Source organism: Petaurus breviceps, unplaced genomic scaffold (genome assembly GCF_028583685.1).
Source record: "Petaurus breviceps papuanus isolate PSGF00001 unplaced genomic scaffold, PetGlider_PUasm1.0 173, whole genome shotgun sequence".
Classification (NCBI taxonomy): Eukaryota; Metazoa; Chordata; class Mammalia; order Diprotodontia; family Petauridae; genus Petaurus; species Petaurus breviceps.
The window spans coordinates 8,515,910-8,529,308 of NW_027185759.1; the positions used below are offsets into that span (position 1 = coordinate 8,515,910).

General features: G+C 48.2%; 1 protein-coding gene across 15 annotated transcripts in view; it reads right to left on the bottom strand.

Annotated features, from left to right (window-relative positions):
• LPP (LIM domain containing preferred translocation partner in lipoma) overlaps positions 1 to 13,399 on the bottom strand; it is a 704,807-nt gene that overhangs the window by 644,018 nt on the left and 47,390 nt on the right. For 9 of the 15 annotated variants that reach the window (XM_069083318.1, XM_069083316.1, XM_069083323.1 and 6 more), the window contains exon 2: positions 7,676 to 7,802. The exons of 3 other annotated variants lie outside the window; for them this stretch is intronic. The gene's annotated coding sequence lies outside the window, so the exon portion shown is untranslated. Of the gene's footprint in view, positions 1 to 2,255; positions 2,863 to 7,675; positions 7,803 to 13,399 lie in introns of those variants that run through there. 3 more of the 15 variants (XM_069083332.1, XM_069083329.1, XM_069083327.1) reach the window with 3 other exon arrangements.

Sequence of the window (13,399 nt, forward strand, 5' to 3'; positions counted from 1 at the left end):
CAGACCAGCCTCGCCCCAGACCAGCCTCGCCCCAGACCAGCCTCGCCTCTCTGCTGTTGGGTGTCCTTAGTCTCTGGGCCCAAGACAAGGTCAGGGGCTCCTCGGGCCCTGAGACAAGGCATCCAGACTCCTCCATTGCAGCCTTCCTGGCTAGAGCTGTGGGCATGCCTGGTCACGAGGCCTGTATACTGCTCTGCTCCCCCTGAATCTGAAAGATGCTGGGCTCACAGGTCCAGGGTGGGAAGGGACCTCAGAAGCCACAGACTCACCCCTCTCCTCTTACACCAGAGGACAAGCCTGGGAAGACTGTGATTGCACTGTGAGCTCTGGGAAGCTGGCCTTTTTCTGTGCCTCCAGCACTCACCACAGTGCCTGGTATGCCACAGGTGCCTAATAAATGCTTACTCCCTGCCAGTGACTTACCCAAGGTCACACAGAAGGGGAAATAGCAGTTGTAGGGTCTGAAGCCCTGCCCTGTGAGTCCAAACCTGTTAGGGTTCTTTCCAGGAAGTCAGCACCCCCACCTTTCATGTACGGATAGCCTCAAAAAACAGAATGCTCCCTTGCTATCAGGCCATTCTCAACTGACCAGAACTAACTGGCATCTGCAAATAATTTCTCTGACCCCCTAGAGCTACCCCTGATGCTCCCAGGCCACAAGAAGCCCTTCGCCAGTGCTCCTTCCAAACTTTTCAAGGGACCACCACCCCAGTCCCAAAACAAACCAATGGAAAACCAAAGTATACGCCCAGCTCTTGGCCCCCAGGTAGGCCCAGAGGAAGATCCCCCTGGCTCTACTCACTGTCGGCTCCTGTGGTCACATCAACACCCTCCCTCACTGAGGGAGTGAAATACTCAATCCTTTAAAAAAAAAATCCCTGGCCAAGTGCCTGGAAAAGGGTCCCCTCTGAGCAGATGCCCAGGCTTCCTGAGGTAAAGGATGGGTCAGGCAGGGCCACTGGAAAGCCCCCATCACTCTGTGGGGGGACTGGACGTAGCTGGCACTCTCCATTGCTGTATTCATTGCTGAAACAGAAACCTCCCCCTGCATGGTCTGTGTCCAAGGAAGGCAGCACTGGAGTGAGCCGGGAGCCTATCAGAAAGTGGCTCCCACAGGCTCCAACATTCAAAAGGGTAGTCAAGACCAGAGCAATGGCCCAGCCATTGTTCATGAACACAAGCCCTGTGCCTGGCACTGAACCTGGCAATGAGGGGAGAAAGACAAAAAAGGAAGAGCCCCTACCCCCAGGGAGCTTCCTTGGGGGCCCAGCGTCTACACCTACAACCCAGAAGCACACAAAATACTGCAAAGTCTTTCAAGAGACTGGGAGGGGGGAGATTCTGTAAGAGGTGATGCTGTGCCCCCCAGGGGCACAGCTCTGGGTGGCAGAAGTGAGGAAGGAGCTAATGCCAGCCACAGAGGACAAGCATGTGGACAAGGCACTGGCTGGTGGTGGGATGGCATTAAGAAGCCACAGACAGGAGACCCGAGGGAGACAACATAAGCAGGAGACAGCAGGAAGGACAAGTGGAGTGCAGGGAGCCCTGCCTGGCCCCAGAGGCAGGGGACAAGCAGTGGGGGGCCCAGATCAGGCTCCCAGCTTGTGCTGGTAAGTCCCTTCCCCTCTCCCTGCAGCCCTGTCCTCCTCTGTCAAATTTTCAGGAAGGACTGAATGACCACTAAGGTCCCTGCCAGCCGACCAGATGAAAAAAATGCAGAAAAGAATGAATCTTTGCTTTCTGGAAGCAAGAAAATGGCTGAATGTTCACTCACACCAGAGTGCCAACACAAGACTGGTCCCGTGGAGCCCCAGCTCCGGGGGAAGCATGCAAGCCTCCAGGAGTCCCTGGAGCCTGGTGGAGGCTGCCTTTGAGCCCAAGGCTATGCTGGGAGGTTGCTGCATGCAAACCAGAGATGTCTCTGGGAACCTTCCTCTCCCTCCATTTCTTTACATGTACACATGATTTCTGCTCAGAAAAAGCCCAGCTCCCTGGTCACAGCCCTCGTCCCCAAGGGAAGAGGTGGGGAGGCAAGGGGGGCGATGTCCACACTGACACTCACACACACACACACTCAAACACACTTACACACACACACTCACACTCACTCACACACATTCTCAGAGCCCAACAAACGATCCCCCCGGCCAGGCAGTAACACCGTCCTGTCTCCAGCCCGGCAGGCCAAGGCTGTCTGGAGCCCCCCAGCCAAGGAAAAGCGGCCTCTGCTCCAGCCCCATCATCCATATACATACCTACTCTCCAAGGCAGCTTTTTGCTGGCGTGCTCCCTCACTCCCTGTGTCCCTCTCACACACACCCTTCTTCCTCGTGCAGAAAAAATTGGAAGGAGGTCCCACAGGCAGGAAGGGGACAGGGCTCAAGCCTTCCCTGCTCAGCCTCTAAAACAAGGGGAAAGGGGGAGGGGGAACCCTATTTTCTGGAAACAGGAATTCAAATCCTGCTCCTTCCCAACCCTGAGTCACCTCCCCTCCCCTCCCAATAGATCAGGGCGATGGGTAAACATTTCCAAATATGGAGAAGCAGGCTAAGGAGGATGTCAAAAAAATCACCCTTCTCCTCTGCTCTGGTACTTGGAGGCTATGCCCCTCTTAAGAAGGAGCCTGCGTCTCTGTCAATGATTAACCCAGAGATGCGGCTGGACTCTGTTCCGGATGCCCTCCAGTTTTGCGGTAGGTGTAGGGGCAGAAATCACCAGGAAGTCAGTGGTCTGGGTGGCAAAGGGCCCTGGAACGGCTGGGATTCCAGACAATTCCCTCCCAATGGGGTTTGGGGACACACCTAAGGGTGCGGCCGCAGTATTGTGCAGGTGTGTAAGTGAGGGAGCGGCTGGGCTAGCATAAAGGGGGGACAGACCAGAAGACCAAAATGCCCCCCCCAACCCTTCTCACACACTCACTCCTGGTTTCCTAGCAGGGGATGGGCTTTGATCCCTCCTGGGGGACAGACTCATCAGGGAGCCCCCAGGCCAGACCCAAGGCCACAGGCTCTCAGGTATCTCTGGGACCAGCAGAGCATTAGCTATGAAAGTGCTCAGACCTCAGTCAGTTCTGACCACGTACCATGGAAACATTCAAGATCAAGGCAGACCCTGGGCTGCTGCAAGCTTCTTCTTAAAGCCCTTTCTCCTGAACATTCTTGGGATCACGCAGCTCACTTCCTTAACTTTCTGAGTGCTGAATTAATTCTCATCAGGCTAGTGAGGAGAAGCCGAGGGAAATAAAGGGATAAGAGCTAGGATTCTCCTTGTCTAACTGCACGTCATTGTCCAAGCAAACAGGCTTGGTTGTTCTTTATTCTACACACTCAATGCTCCCTGCCCCTACCTCCTGGCCTTTGCAAAGGCTGAGCCTCTGCCTAGAATGCCCTATCCCCTCCCCTCAGCCTCTTAGAATCTGCACCATCCCTCAAAACCGGGCTCAAACCCTCCTGCTCCCCACCTTCAGCAACCGGTGCCTCCCCTCCTCACCCCCCAAACACCAATCAATAAATACTTATCAAAAGAAAAGGGACTTACATGCACAAAAATGATGATATTAGCTCTTTTCTGGTAGCAAAGAAATGGAAATTGAGGGGATGGCCAGCAACTGGGGGATGTCTGAACAAGTTGTGGCCTATGAATGTGATGGAAAATTATTGTGCTATAAGAAACGATGAACAAGATACTCTCAGAAAAAACATGGAAAGACTTATATGAACTGATGCAAAGTGAAATATGTTGTGTAAAAAGTAATAGCAATATTGTGTGATGATCAGTTGTGAGTAATTTAGGTAGTCTCAGTGATACAATGATCCAAGACAACTCTGAAGGACTTAGGATGAAAAATTTTCCTTCCCTTCCCTTCCCTTCCCTTCACTTTCCTTTGCTTTCTTTTTCTTTGTCTCTCTCTTTGTGTCTGTCTATCATGTCTGTCTATCTATCTGTGTGTAAGTATATATGTACATATAGACACACATATGTATATATGTATGTATATGCATATAGATGTATATGTGCATGTATATATATATAATATTTAATAGTAGGTGCTATATATGAAAAGTACCTACTATTTTCCAGAAACTCTGCTAAGTACTGGATTTATTTAATTTGTCAATAATCCATATATGCTTCTATAGGTAACTTGAGAGACTACAGCCTGGTGCCTGTCTGCTCTGATAGGAAGAGTCCCTCCCCAGGACCTCCCTGGACCAATCAAAGCTCAGATCCAGTGCTTCTCCTTCCAAGACGCATTTCTCAACATCTCTCCGGAAAGAATATAAGTGACTTAGGAGCAGGGAGCGTTTCATCTTGGTATGGCAGTAGAATTTTTTCCACTTTAATCTAAAGATTGCCATCTATGGTACTTTGGCAGGGCAACTGGCTCTGTTTTTGTAGATAGCAAAATAAATTTGAAAGAGGTATAGCATTTCACAATCAGGAAGGAAATCACTGCATGGGAAGGACCACAAGGTAGTCTTCATCTCCCAGTTTGTTAAAGACCGTGCTCCAAAAAGACCAAGTGTCCAGTGATAGATTTTCTTAAGTTATCGCAATGACCTCAGAGGTTCAGAGTACCTGGCATGCAGAGTACCCATGTCACATCCCCCAACACACACACACACACACACACACACTCACACACACACATCCCAGCCATCTAGATCAGACAAGACAATGGCTAGTACACTTATCCCTAGCAACCCAACAATGTGTATGCATCGGCAGAATTACAACTACGTGCTCAGAGTATACAGTCACTAAGCAGGTCAAAAGAGTTTGAATGGTAGTGACCTCATCTTCAAATTCAATAAGCTTAGGTCTAATTGGGGAGACAAGTCATAACAAGCTGGACCAGCAAGAAATACCAAGGCACATGGAATCAAGTGTCCATTGGTAAGGCACAGAGCACATGTGCAACCAGATGAGGGACTAGCCAAACCACAAACAAGCATTTATTAAGCACCTACTACGGGCTCTGTATTGTGCTAAGCACTGGGAACAGAAAGAAAACATGAATTTTAAAGTCCCTGCTCAAAGGTGCTTACGTTCTAACAAGAGACTAAACACTGGGGACCAGGGTAGCCAAAAGGTATCTTTCATAAAGTAGAGAAGCCCAGAGTCTGAAAGATTGAAAAACCTCAGAAGCAACCCCTGACCAAAAATCTCCTCTGCAACATCTTTCCCGTGACAATATCAGTTGGTCACCACCTCCTGAAAGTTATTCCATTCCATTCTGAGACACTGTGCTGGGTAGGTCCCCTCACATTCAGCCAAAATTGGAATCCCTACAGCTTCAACTCCCTGGTCCAAGTTTTAACTTCTGGGACCAAGTGGGAAAAAAAAAGCAACAAGCATTTATTAAGCCCCCACTGTCTGCAAGGCACTTCATGTCAATCGGCTTTTCAAGAGCTGAAAATTTATCATGTTCTCTTAGTTGCGCTTTACCAGCTAAACATCCATACTTTCGTTACTTGATCTTCATCTGGCAGAAACCTGAGGTCCCCGCAGCCTACCAGTCAGTTATTTTCTTATAGACACTCCCCAGCTTTATCAGTGTCTAAATGGGAATGCCAGACCCACAGGTCAGGTCTGAGCAGGGCAGAGCCCAGTGAGGTCATCAAGTCTCTTGTTCTGGACACTGCCTTTTTAAATAAATTGATTGATTAATTCAGCCCAAGAACACTTTCTTTTCTGTGACACCGGATCTCATACTGAGTTTGTTATCACTAAAACCTTTACACTGTATTCACACCAAATATTTTCAAGATTTCTCCATCTTAGTGTGTAAAATTGATTTCTTGGTCCCAAGCTTAGAATGTTACATTTATTTTGACAAATGTAGGATATCTGTAGCTGAAATATATATATATATATATATATATGTATATATATATATATGTTAATATTGCACACTGCCAAGAAAGGACTATTTGAAAAGGAGTGAAGAAGTCCCTTGGAATTCAAAATATTAGTAGTGTGGTAAGACAGCCTCTCTGGTACCTGTTTCCTTAACTTAAGAAAATGAGAAAATGGGGATATATGATCACTACTTTTTTTTTCCCTTTGGGTTGGAGGGCAAAGGAGCAGAAGGACACATGTGATAGCCAAGAAGTCTGAATGGTGAAGTGGCTCCAGGAAAAGGGAAAAGAAGAGAAGAGGATCATCATTTATCAAGCACAGTCCAACTGCTAGGCCTTAGGACCTGTGCAAAGGCCCCATCACCTGCCAAATCACAAAAGGCAAGGATAACAGCCAGAATAACTAGGAAAAAAGAGACGACACCCCAGAAACAAGTGCATCTTATTAGTGCCCACAGGGAGATCAGCCCCACATCTTCTGATCTAGCAGCTGGGAAGCACAGGGAGTCTCTGAATTCTCTCTCTTCTTCGACATAAAGCTTAGGAATAGGCATCTACATCCTCCACGAAATTCATAGGATAACAAAGCCGGAAGGGACCTTAGGGGCCAATTGGTGCAACCCCCCTATTTTACAGAAGGGAAACGGAGACCCAGAAAAGCGAAATGACTTGTCCAACTTATATGGGTAGATTAAGTATCCAGGACAGCATTAGAACCCTGGTCCTCTGACTATACCGTATTATCTCTTATGCCTTTCCAATGACTTTCTGGTCATTCTCACTACCCACTCAAAAGCCACTTATGGTTTTCTCCAACTCTGATATCATTCCAAAACCCAAAAAGACACAGCAAGGCTATTTCCCAAGTGATTCAAGTCCCACTAGCTGTCCAGCATTCCCAGAACCCAGTGACCCAAGGGTCAGGGGCTCAAAACGAGAATCCTCATTCCAAACTCCCTCACTGCTGCACCATTAGCCCCGGAAGGCAGACAAATCTGTGAACTTCAGACCCAGGAAATTCCTCTGACATGTTCCTATTATAGGACAAAAGAGCGTTCTTTCTCAAAATTCTACGGTGGCCAGGAAGGCAGGGTGGGTGAGTCACTGGGCAGATCCCAAGGCTTCAAGCCTGCCACCTGGTGCAAGCACAGGATCCAGACCAGGCCTCCTTTTTAGTGCTGGTCTCCCATCTCCCCAGTGAAGGGTTTCTGGCTACAACTGTGCATTCCTTTACAAACAGAGCAAGCAATGAGGTCATAACTAAACAATTCAATAAGAAGGCCAATGGAAACCCAGCAGAGAAACAGCAGGGTAGCCAAGAGCTGGCTCTCCACAGTCCCCATTGGAGCTGTTCAAAGTGTGTAAGTAACCGCCAGTTTTCAAACTCCCAGGCTCTCTATCAGCTGGCCTCCCAGCAGGCCTCCAGACCTAAATGATGCCAAATGAAGGCTTGGGTCAAGTAGAGTGCATGGAGGTGAACTTTGGAAGAAACCTGGAGATCCTGGATTCCAGGTGCCAGGACTGAAATGTTTGCCTTGGGGGAGGCTCCAGGAATGAAGGCTCCCAGATCTGGGTGGCGAGGCTGTATGGCAGGATCCACAGAGAGTATGGTCGGAAGCTATTTAGCAGTGAGGAAAGGAGACACTTCAAAGCAAGCCCTGGATATTTCATATCCCAACTATAGAAAAAGCATCTACCATCTTGCCATGCCTCATGTCCTAGTCAGCTGCACAAGAAGCATTGCCTAGTGCCTGAGGTCCCACCCCCACATCCTCCTAAGCAAAGGGAAAAAGCTAACAGGGATTGGTACATACCAGTGATCTGTCTGACCACAGGAGGAGGCCCAGTGAAAAGGAAGTCTGCGATGGAGAAGCAGGTCACCTCCAAGGGCTTCCTTTCAGTCTCTCACAGCAGACACCACTTGAGAATTCTCTTCAGGCCCTGTAGAAAGCAAAAGCTTCCCGTCAGCCACAAAGTAAGAAGATCCACCATCTGCCCAAGGTGGCTGCCAGGCCAGCCCTCAATGATCTGCCCAGACCTAGGTTCCTCCAACTGTTCCAGTCATGGTGAACTTGGAGGAGACGAAGAAAAGGGATCCTTGGTGGAACGTCACAGTCCAGAGAAGGAGCTGAACTAGGGCTCGAGCTGCCACAGGACTTGGGTCATTTGCCAACTCTTTACTGTGTGACTCCGAACCAGTCCCATAACCTCTGGGTGCTTCAGATTCCTCACTGAGAGCTGGGGCAGGAAGAGATCGGGGGAAGGGAAGGAGGAATTTCACACAGACACACACACACACACACACACACACACACACACACACACACACACATACAGAAAGCAAGGCTTCTTGTCAAGATAAGTCATTCACAGCTCCAGGGGAGACTAGAAGCTCATTTTATTTAGAAACATGATCCTGACATCCAATTATCAGGATCATGGCGCTTGCTACTTCTGCAGACCTAAAGGGTTTCCTATAAAACCATCCTGTGAGTTAGGGGAGGAGGAAAGCATGGGAGAGCAAAATTCTGATTTAGCAAGCAAGGACACTGAGGCTTAAAGCTGTGAGTTGATCTGTACCTGGAACAAGCTTCTCCTCCAGATCTCCTGCCTTCAGGCTCTCCCCACCCGAGCCAACCCATCATCTGGAGAGTTCCTAACCTGATTGCTACCAGGCTTGGCTGCCCCAGAGTCTCAGAGAGTCACAGATTAGGAGCCACCAAGGTGACTTTCCTGAAACAGAAGTCAGTCCCCTCTCTCTTGAAACTTCAAGGGCTTCCTATGGCCATCAGTAAATGTTTCCATTTGGCTTTTCACATCCTTCCAGATCTGCCTTAATTTATCATTCTAGAACAGCCTTTAATGACCCATAGGGTTTCTATGGCTATAAGCTCTAGAGTCCAAAACTGGCCCGTTTGCTGGTCCTGTGCCCTCCTATCTCCTGCCTTTGTCAAGGCTGGCCCTTCTTACCTCTGCCTCTTAGAATCCTACATATATTGCAGTCCCAGTTCAAGGACCACCCAGGTCCTGATCCTCCCATTTATGAGCTCTCTCCTCCTGCTGAAATGGCTTTATCTATATTTGGCATCAACATACTGCTAGACCTTTTGTACACCCCACCCTCGCCTCCCAGGAGAATGTAATCAGCTTGGTGGCAAACTTCGTTTTTCTCTTCATCCCTGCCTCGAACAGCGCCTGGCTCGGAGGGGTAACTTCAGAGACTCCCATACTTAGGACTCGAAGAGACTCTGAAGGTTCAATTTCCTTTGATTTATTTTATAAATGAGGAAACTGAGTCAGAAGAAAGTTAAGTGAACTACAAAGTTACAAACTCGTAAGAAAAAAATATTTATAGCAGCCCTTTTTGTGGCAGCAAAGGAGTGGAAATTGAGGGGATGTCCATCAATTGGAAAATGGTTGAACAAGTTGTTGCATGAGATTGTGATGGAGTACCGTTGTACTGTGGGAAATGATGAGGGGGATGGTTTCAGAAAAACATGGCAAGGCCCATATGAACTGATGCAAAGTGATAGGAGAAGAACCAGGAGATCGTTACGCACAGTAACAGCAACATTGTAATGATAATCAACTGTGAGGGAATGGGCTACTCTGATCAATACAATGATCCAAGATGGTTCCAAAGTATAATGGAAAATATATAATGAAAAATTGCTATTCACTTCCAGAGAGAGAACTGATGAACTCTGAATACAAACTGAAGTATAACTTTGCCACTTTCTTGAATTTTTTTTTTTTGCTTTTCGTTGAAATATGGGTAATAAGGAAATATGTTTTATGTTACTTCACATGCATTATTGATATAATATTGTTTGCCTCCTCAGTGGGTGGGCAAAGGAGTGGGAAGGAGGGAAAAATTTGAAACTCAAAATTTAAAAAGAAAAATGTTAAAAAGAAAAAGATATTTTAAAAAATAGAGAAGAGAGAAGGGTTGTTCATAAAGCAGTCAAAGACAAGCAGATCACTATTAGAAATAGAAGGCTGGATTTGAATTATAGCCACTCCCTGGCAAAGAAGGGGGGAAAAAACCTCCCTAAGACACAGACAGCAGACAACTGAATATATTAGAACTTCACTTTTGTGGAGTCACATTTCTCTCCTCCCCTGTTTTCTTTATATTTTGAAATGTTCATAGATGTTTATTTTTTTTTTTAGCGAGATTACCAAATGTCCTGTAAGGTCTCTTGTAGGCAAAATCTATAATCCCCAGAGTCATAGGTCTTGATCTGGGAAGGATCTCGGAGGACACTTAGTCCAATCCTTTCCAGTTCCTTTGGAATGATACTGAAGTTCAGAGAGGCTGTCACTTGCCAAAGGTCACACAGTTGAGCCATCAAATCCAATTTCAGAAACAGTCAAAGCTTATGGCTAATACCTCTGCCCAGGGCGATGTTGGGGGCTCCTTGTTGAGTGTGTCCCATGACTGCTGGGCAGCCATGGACCTCACTGCCCCTCCTCTCCCCTCAAAGCCATTTCCATAAGCTGTGAGAGGAGGCTTCAATGGCTCCATGCAACTATCAGATCCTTTCTTTTCCCTCAGCCAGAACCCAGAGTTATTGAAACTGGTGAGGAGAAATCCAGAATAGCAGGACTGGGCTGGAGCTGAGCCATCTCCTCAAGACTCTGCGGCACAGAGAAGGGAAATGACCTATCAAAGTTCACACAGCCAGTGAACAGAAGCTTTTAAAAAAAAAAACAGAGCTAGAACTCAGGTTTTCCAAGTGCCAAATGGAGGATAACTGTGATATGTCACAGTCCCTTCTGAGAGATGCCGCCACTCTCCCTGACCAACACATGGAGTCTAGAAGTAGGGGAACTCTGGTGGCTGTGTCAGCCAATCCCTGCATTTTCCGTATGAAGATACTGAGTCCCAGGGACGTTAGTGCTCTGCCTAGAGTCATGTCAGGAGTGAACACCAACGGCAGGCGTGGAGCGTGGGAGTCCTAATTCCTGACCTCATTTACCACATTGCCTCTACTCCACTCATCGCCTTCTCCCAGAAGAGTCAAGGAGTAAGACCCTGAGAGGAAGGAACGTTGGACCTGGATTCAGAAGGACTGGGTTCAAATTCCCTCTCTATCATATACTAGCTGTGAGCTGTGTGACCGCGGGCAATTCTCCTTAACCTGTCTGGGCTTCAGTTCCTCATCTGTCCAATCTCTAGGATTTACTGCATCTTTAAAAGAAGAAGTCTGCTCCCTCTGAACGATGAACCTCATCGAATCAAACAATGAGCATTTAGTGTGCACCTACTGTATGCCAAGCATTGTATCAGGCACGAGGAATGGAACGATGCCTGCCTTCAAGAGACTTATGTTTTAATGGAGGAGAAAGGGAACCTCCCAGGGAGTCTCCTTGTACCCCCTACCCCTGACGCTCTCCACAGCATCTGCCAGGGGGAGCTGTCTCAGGAAGACATCACACCCAAACCCTCCTGCTCCAGGCTCTGCCCTCGGGGTAATTAGTGCCTCTTCTACAGAAAGACCCTCTAGGATCAGAGAACAGTCATCATAAACCCCACCCCTGAGCACCATCCCCTGCCCCCAATTGCCAGCCTGTGCAATTTCCCAGGAATTAACAATTTAACAGCCTCTAGTAAGCCTGGGCCCACTACTGCGCTAACAAGAGAAGAAAGGATAAGGGACCAACCAGGCTGTGGAGAGGGCCAGCCCTCTGGATAACGCTCCCGAAGAAGCCTGAGCTGCACATGCTTCTGGCATGGCCCAAACAAGCAATTTTCTCCCCAAGACCTCCCGTGGTCTTAATCACTGCGCAAGAACCTTGTCGGCAAATTGCTAGTTCGAATGGCAATTTTTAATAAGCTCAAGTGGCAGGCCCCTGAATGCATGCTGGAAGGTGAACTCTTGATGCCCCTGTTTCTGATCTACGGCCTGGGCAAGGGAGGGCATCTGAGATTAGTCTGCCTGCTCCCAGCAGCAGGGGGTGAGGACTTGCTTTGATTTGTGTTAAGTCATACCTGACAGCCCCATCCAATTCCACACATCCCCTTTGTATCTGAACTGGAGAAAGGCGAGATGGAAAGCAAACCTTGCCCTACGGGGTGTCTTTCCATCCAGCACCACCCTGGGGAGTAACAGATGTATTCCACCCTAACTAACCTTCTCCTCGAAAAGCAGTCTACACAGTCAGTGAGGGGCTTCCCAGAGCCCCTCCAGCCTCTGCCATGATTGTGTGAAGCTGTCTCTAGGCAAGATGCCCCAGCTGCCCACCTCCCCTGCCCAAGAGGCAACGTTTCTTCAGCATCAAGCAATCCCAGTTTCCATAGGGCAGTCACACTGATTAGGCGCTCAAGTCAGGCTGGACCGGGGCAGAGAAACGCTGCCCAGAAGCCTTCCAAGCTTCCAGCCCCACGATTTCTTTACTCAGTTTTTCTACTCTCTATTCCTGACAGGCTAGTTCACTTGCATGCACTGCTAATATTGAGCCCTACAAATATTCTTCAGTTAATACATGTATTCTGCAGTGCCTTTCCCATTAGACTGTAAGATCTCTGAGGGCAGGGACACCCTCCAGCATCAACAACAGTGACGTCCCAGCAGTCCACGTTGGGACAGACCACGTCAGGCATGAGAGGTTTACTTGGAGTCCCGCTGTTTCATGGGCTCCAGACTCAGAGCTGCTCTGCTCCAAGTCAGTGAGGGATGCGCAGAAGGAGGGGGAGAGGGAAAGGTGGTGAGAAGCCGAGGAGGCGAGGGGCCATGGCCCCTAAGTGGAGATGAGTCACTTACTCAGGGAGTTTATTTTCTGGTTGAAATGTCACAGCTATGGGGGATAACACTGGAAGCAGCCTGGAGTCATGGAAAATGTCGTGGACTTCCAGTCATATCCAGAGCTTGGCTTTGCCACCTGTGGTCTCTAATCTTCACCTCCTCATCAGGTGAGCTGAGGAGCTAGGACCTCGGAGGGCCCTTAGGGATCTACAGCTGACAGCCTCAGGAGAGCTTGGGGGATCAGAGACCACACCTGACAATAGAGACAAGAGCCAACGCAGACATGCCCTTCGAAACTGGGGCAGCGCCAGCCTTTCACTCTCTAACTGAAGCTTCACAGCCATGATGTGAAGTCCTACTGTGCACCTTACCGTCCCCATTTTAGAGACAGGAAACTGGGACTCAGAAGTCACACAGGTGGTATGAGAGGGAGAGTTTTAACCCAACTCTTCCTAAATCCACATCCAAGATTCTATTTTTAAAAATGCTGAGGCCAGAGATTCTTGTTCAAATCCTCTGGGATCAGGGACAAATTCCTTCACCTCCCAGGACCCCAGTTAGGGCCAGGGATAAGCCAGCTCAGGATAGACAGCAATTGGATGTTTTCTCGAGTTAATTTTCTGAACTACTCTTGACAGGAAAAGGATTTCTGGCTCTTTGGATCAGAGAGAAATGGCAAAAAGAACAGACATTGTATAAAACATGCATTTGCCTAAAAGGGTCAAAAGCTGAGAAAGCAGATAAGGGACAAGGCAGGGAATGAGGCAACAAATCACTTCAGAGTGATTG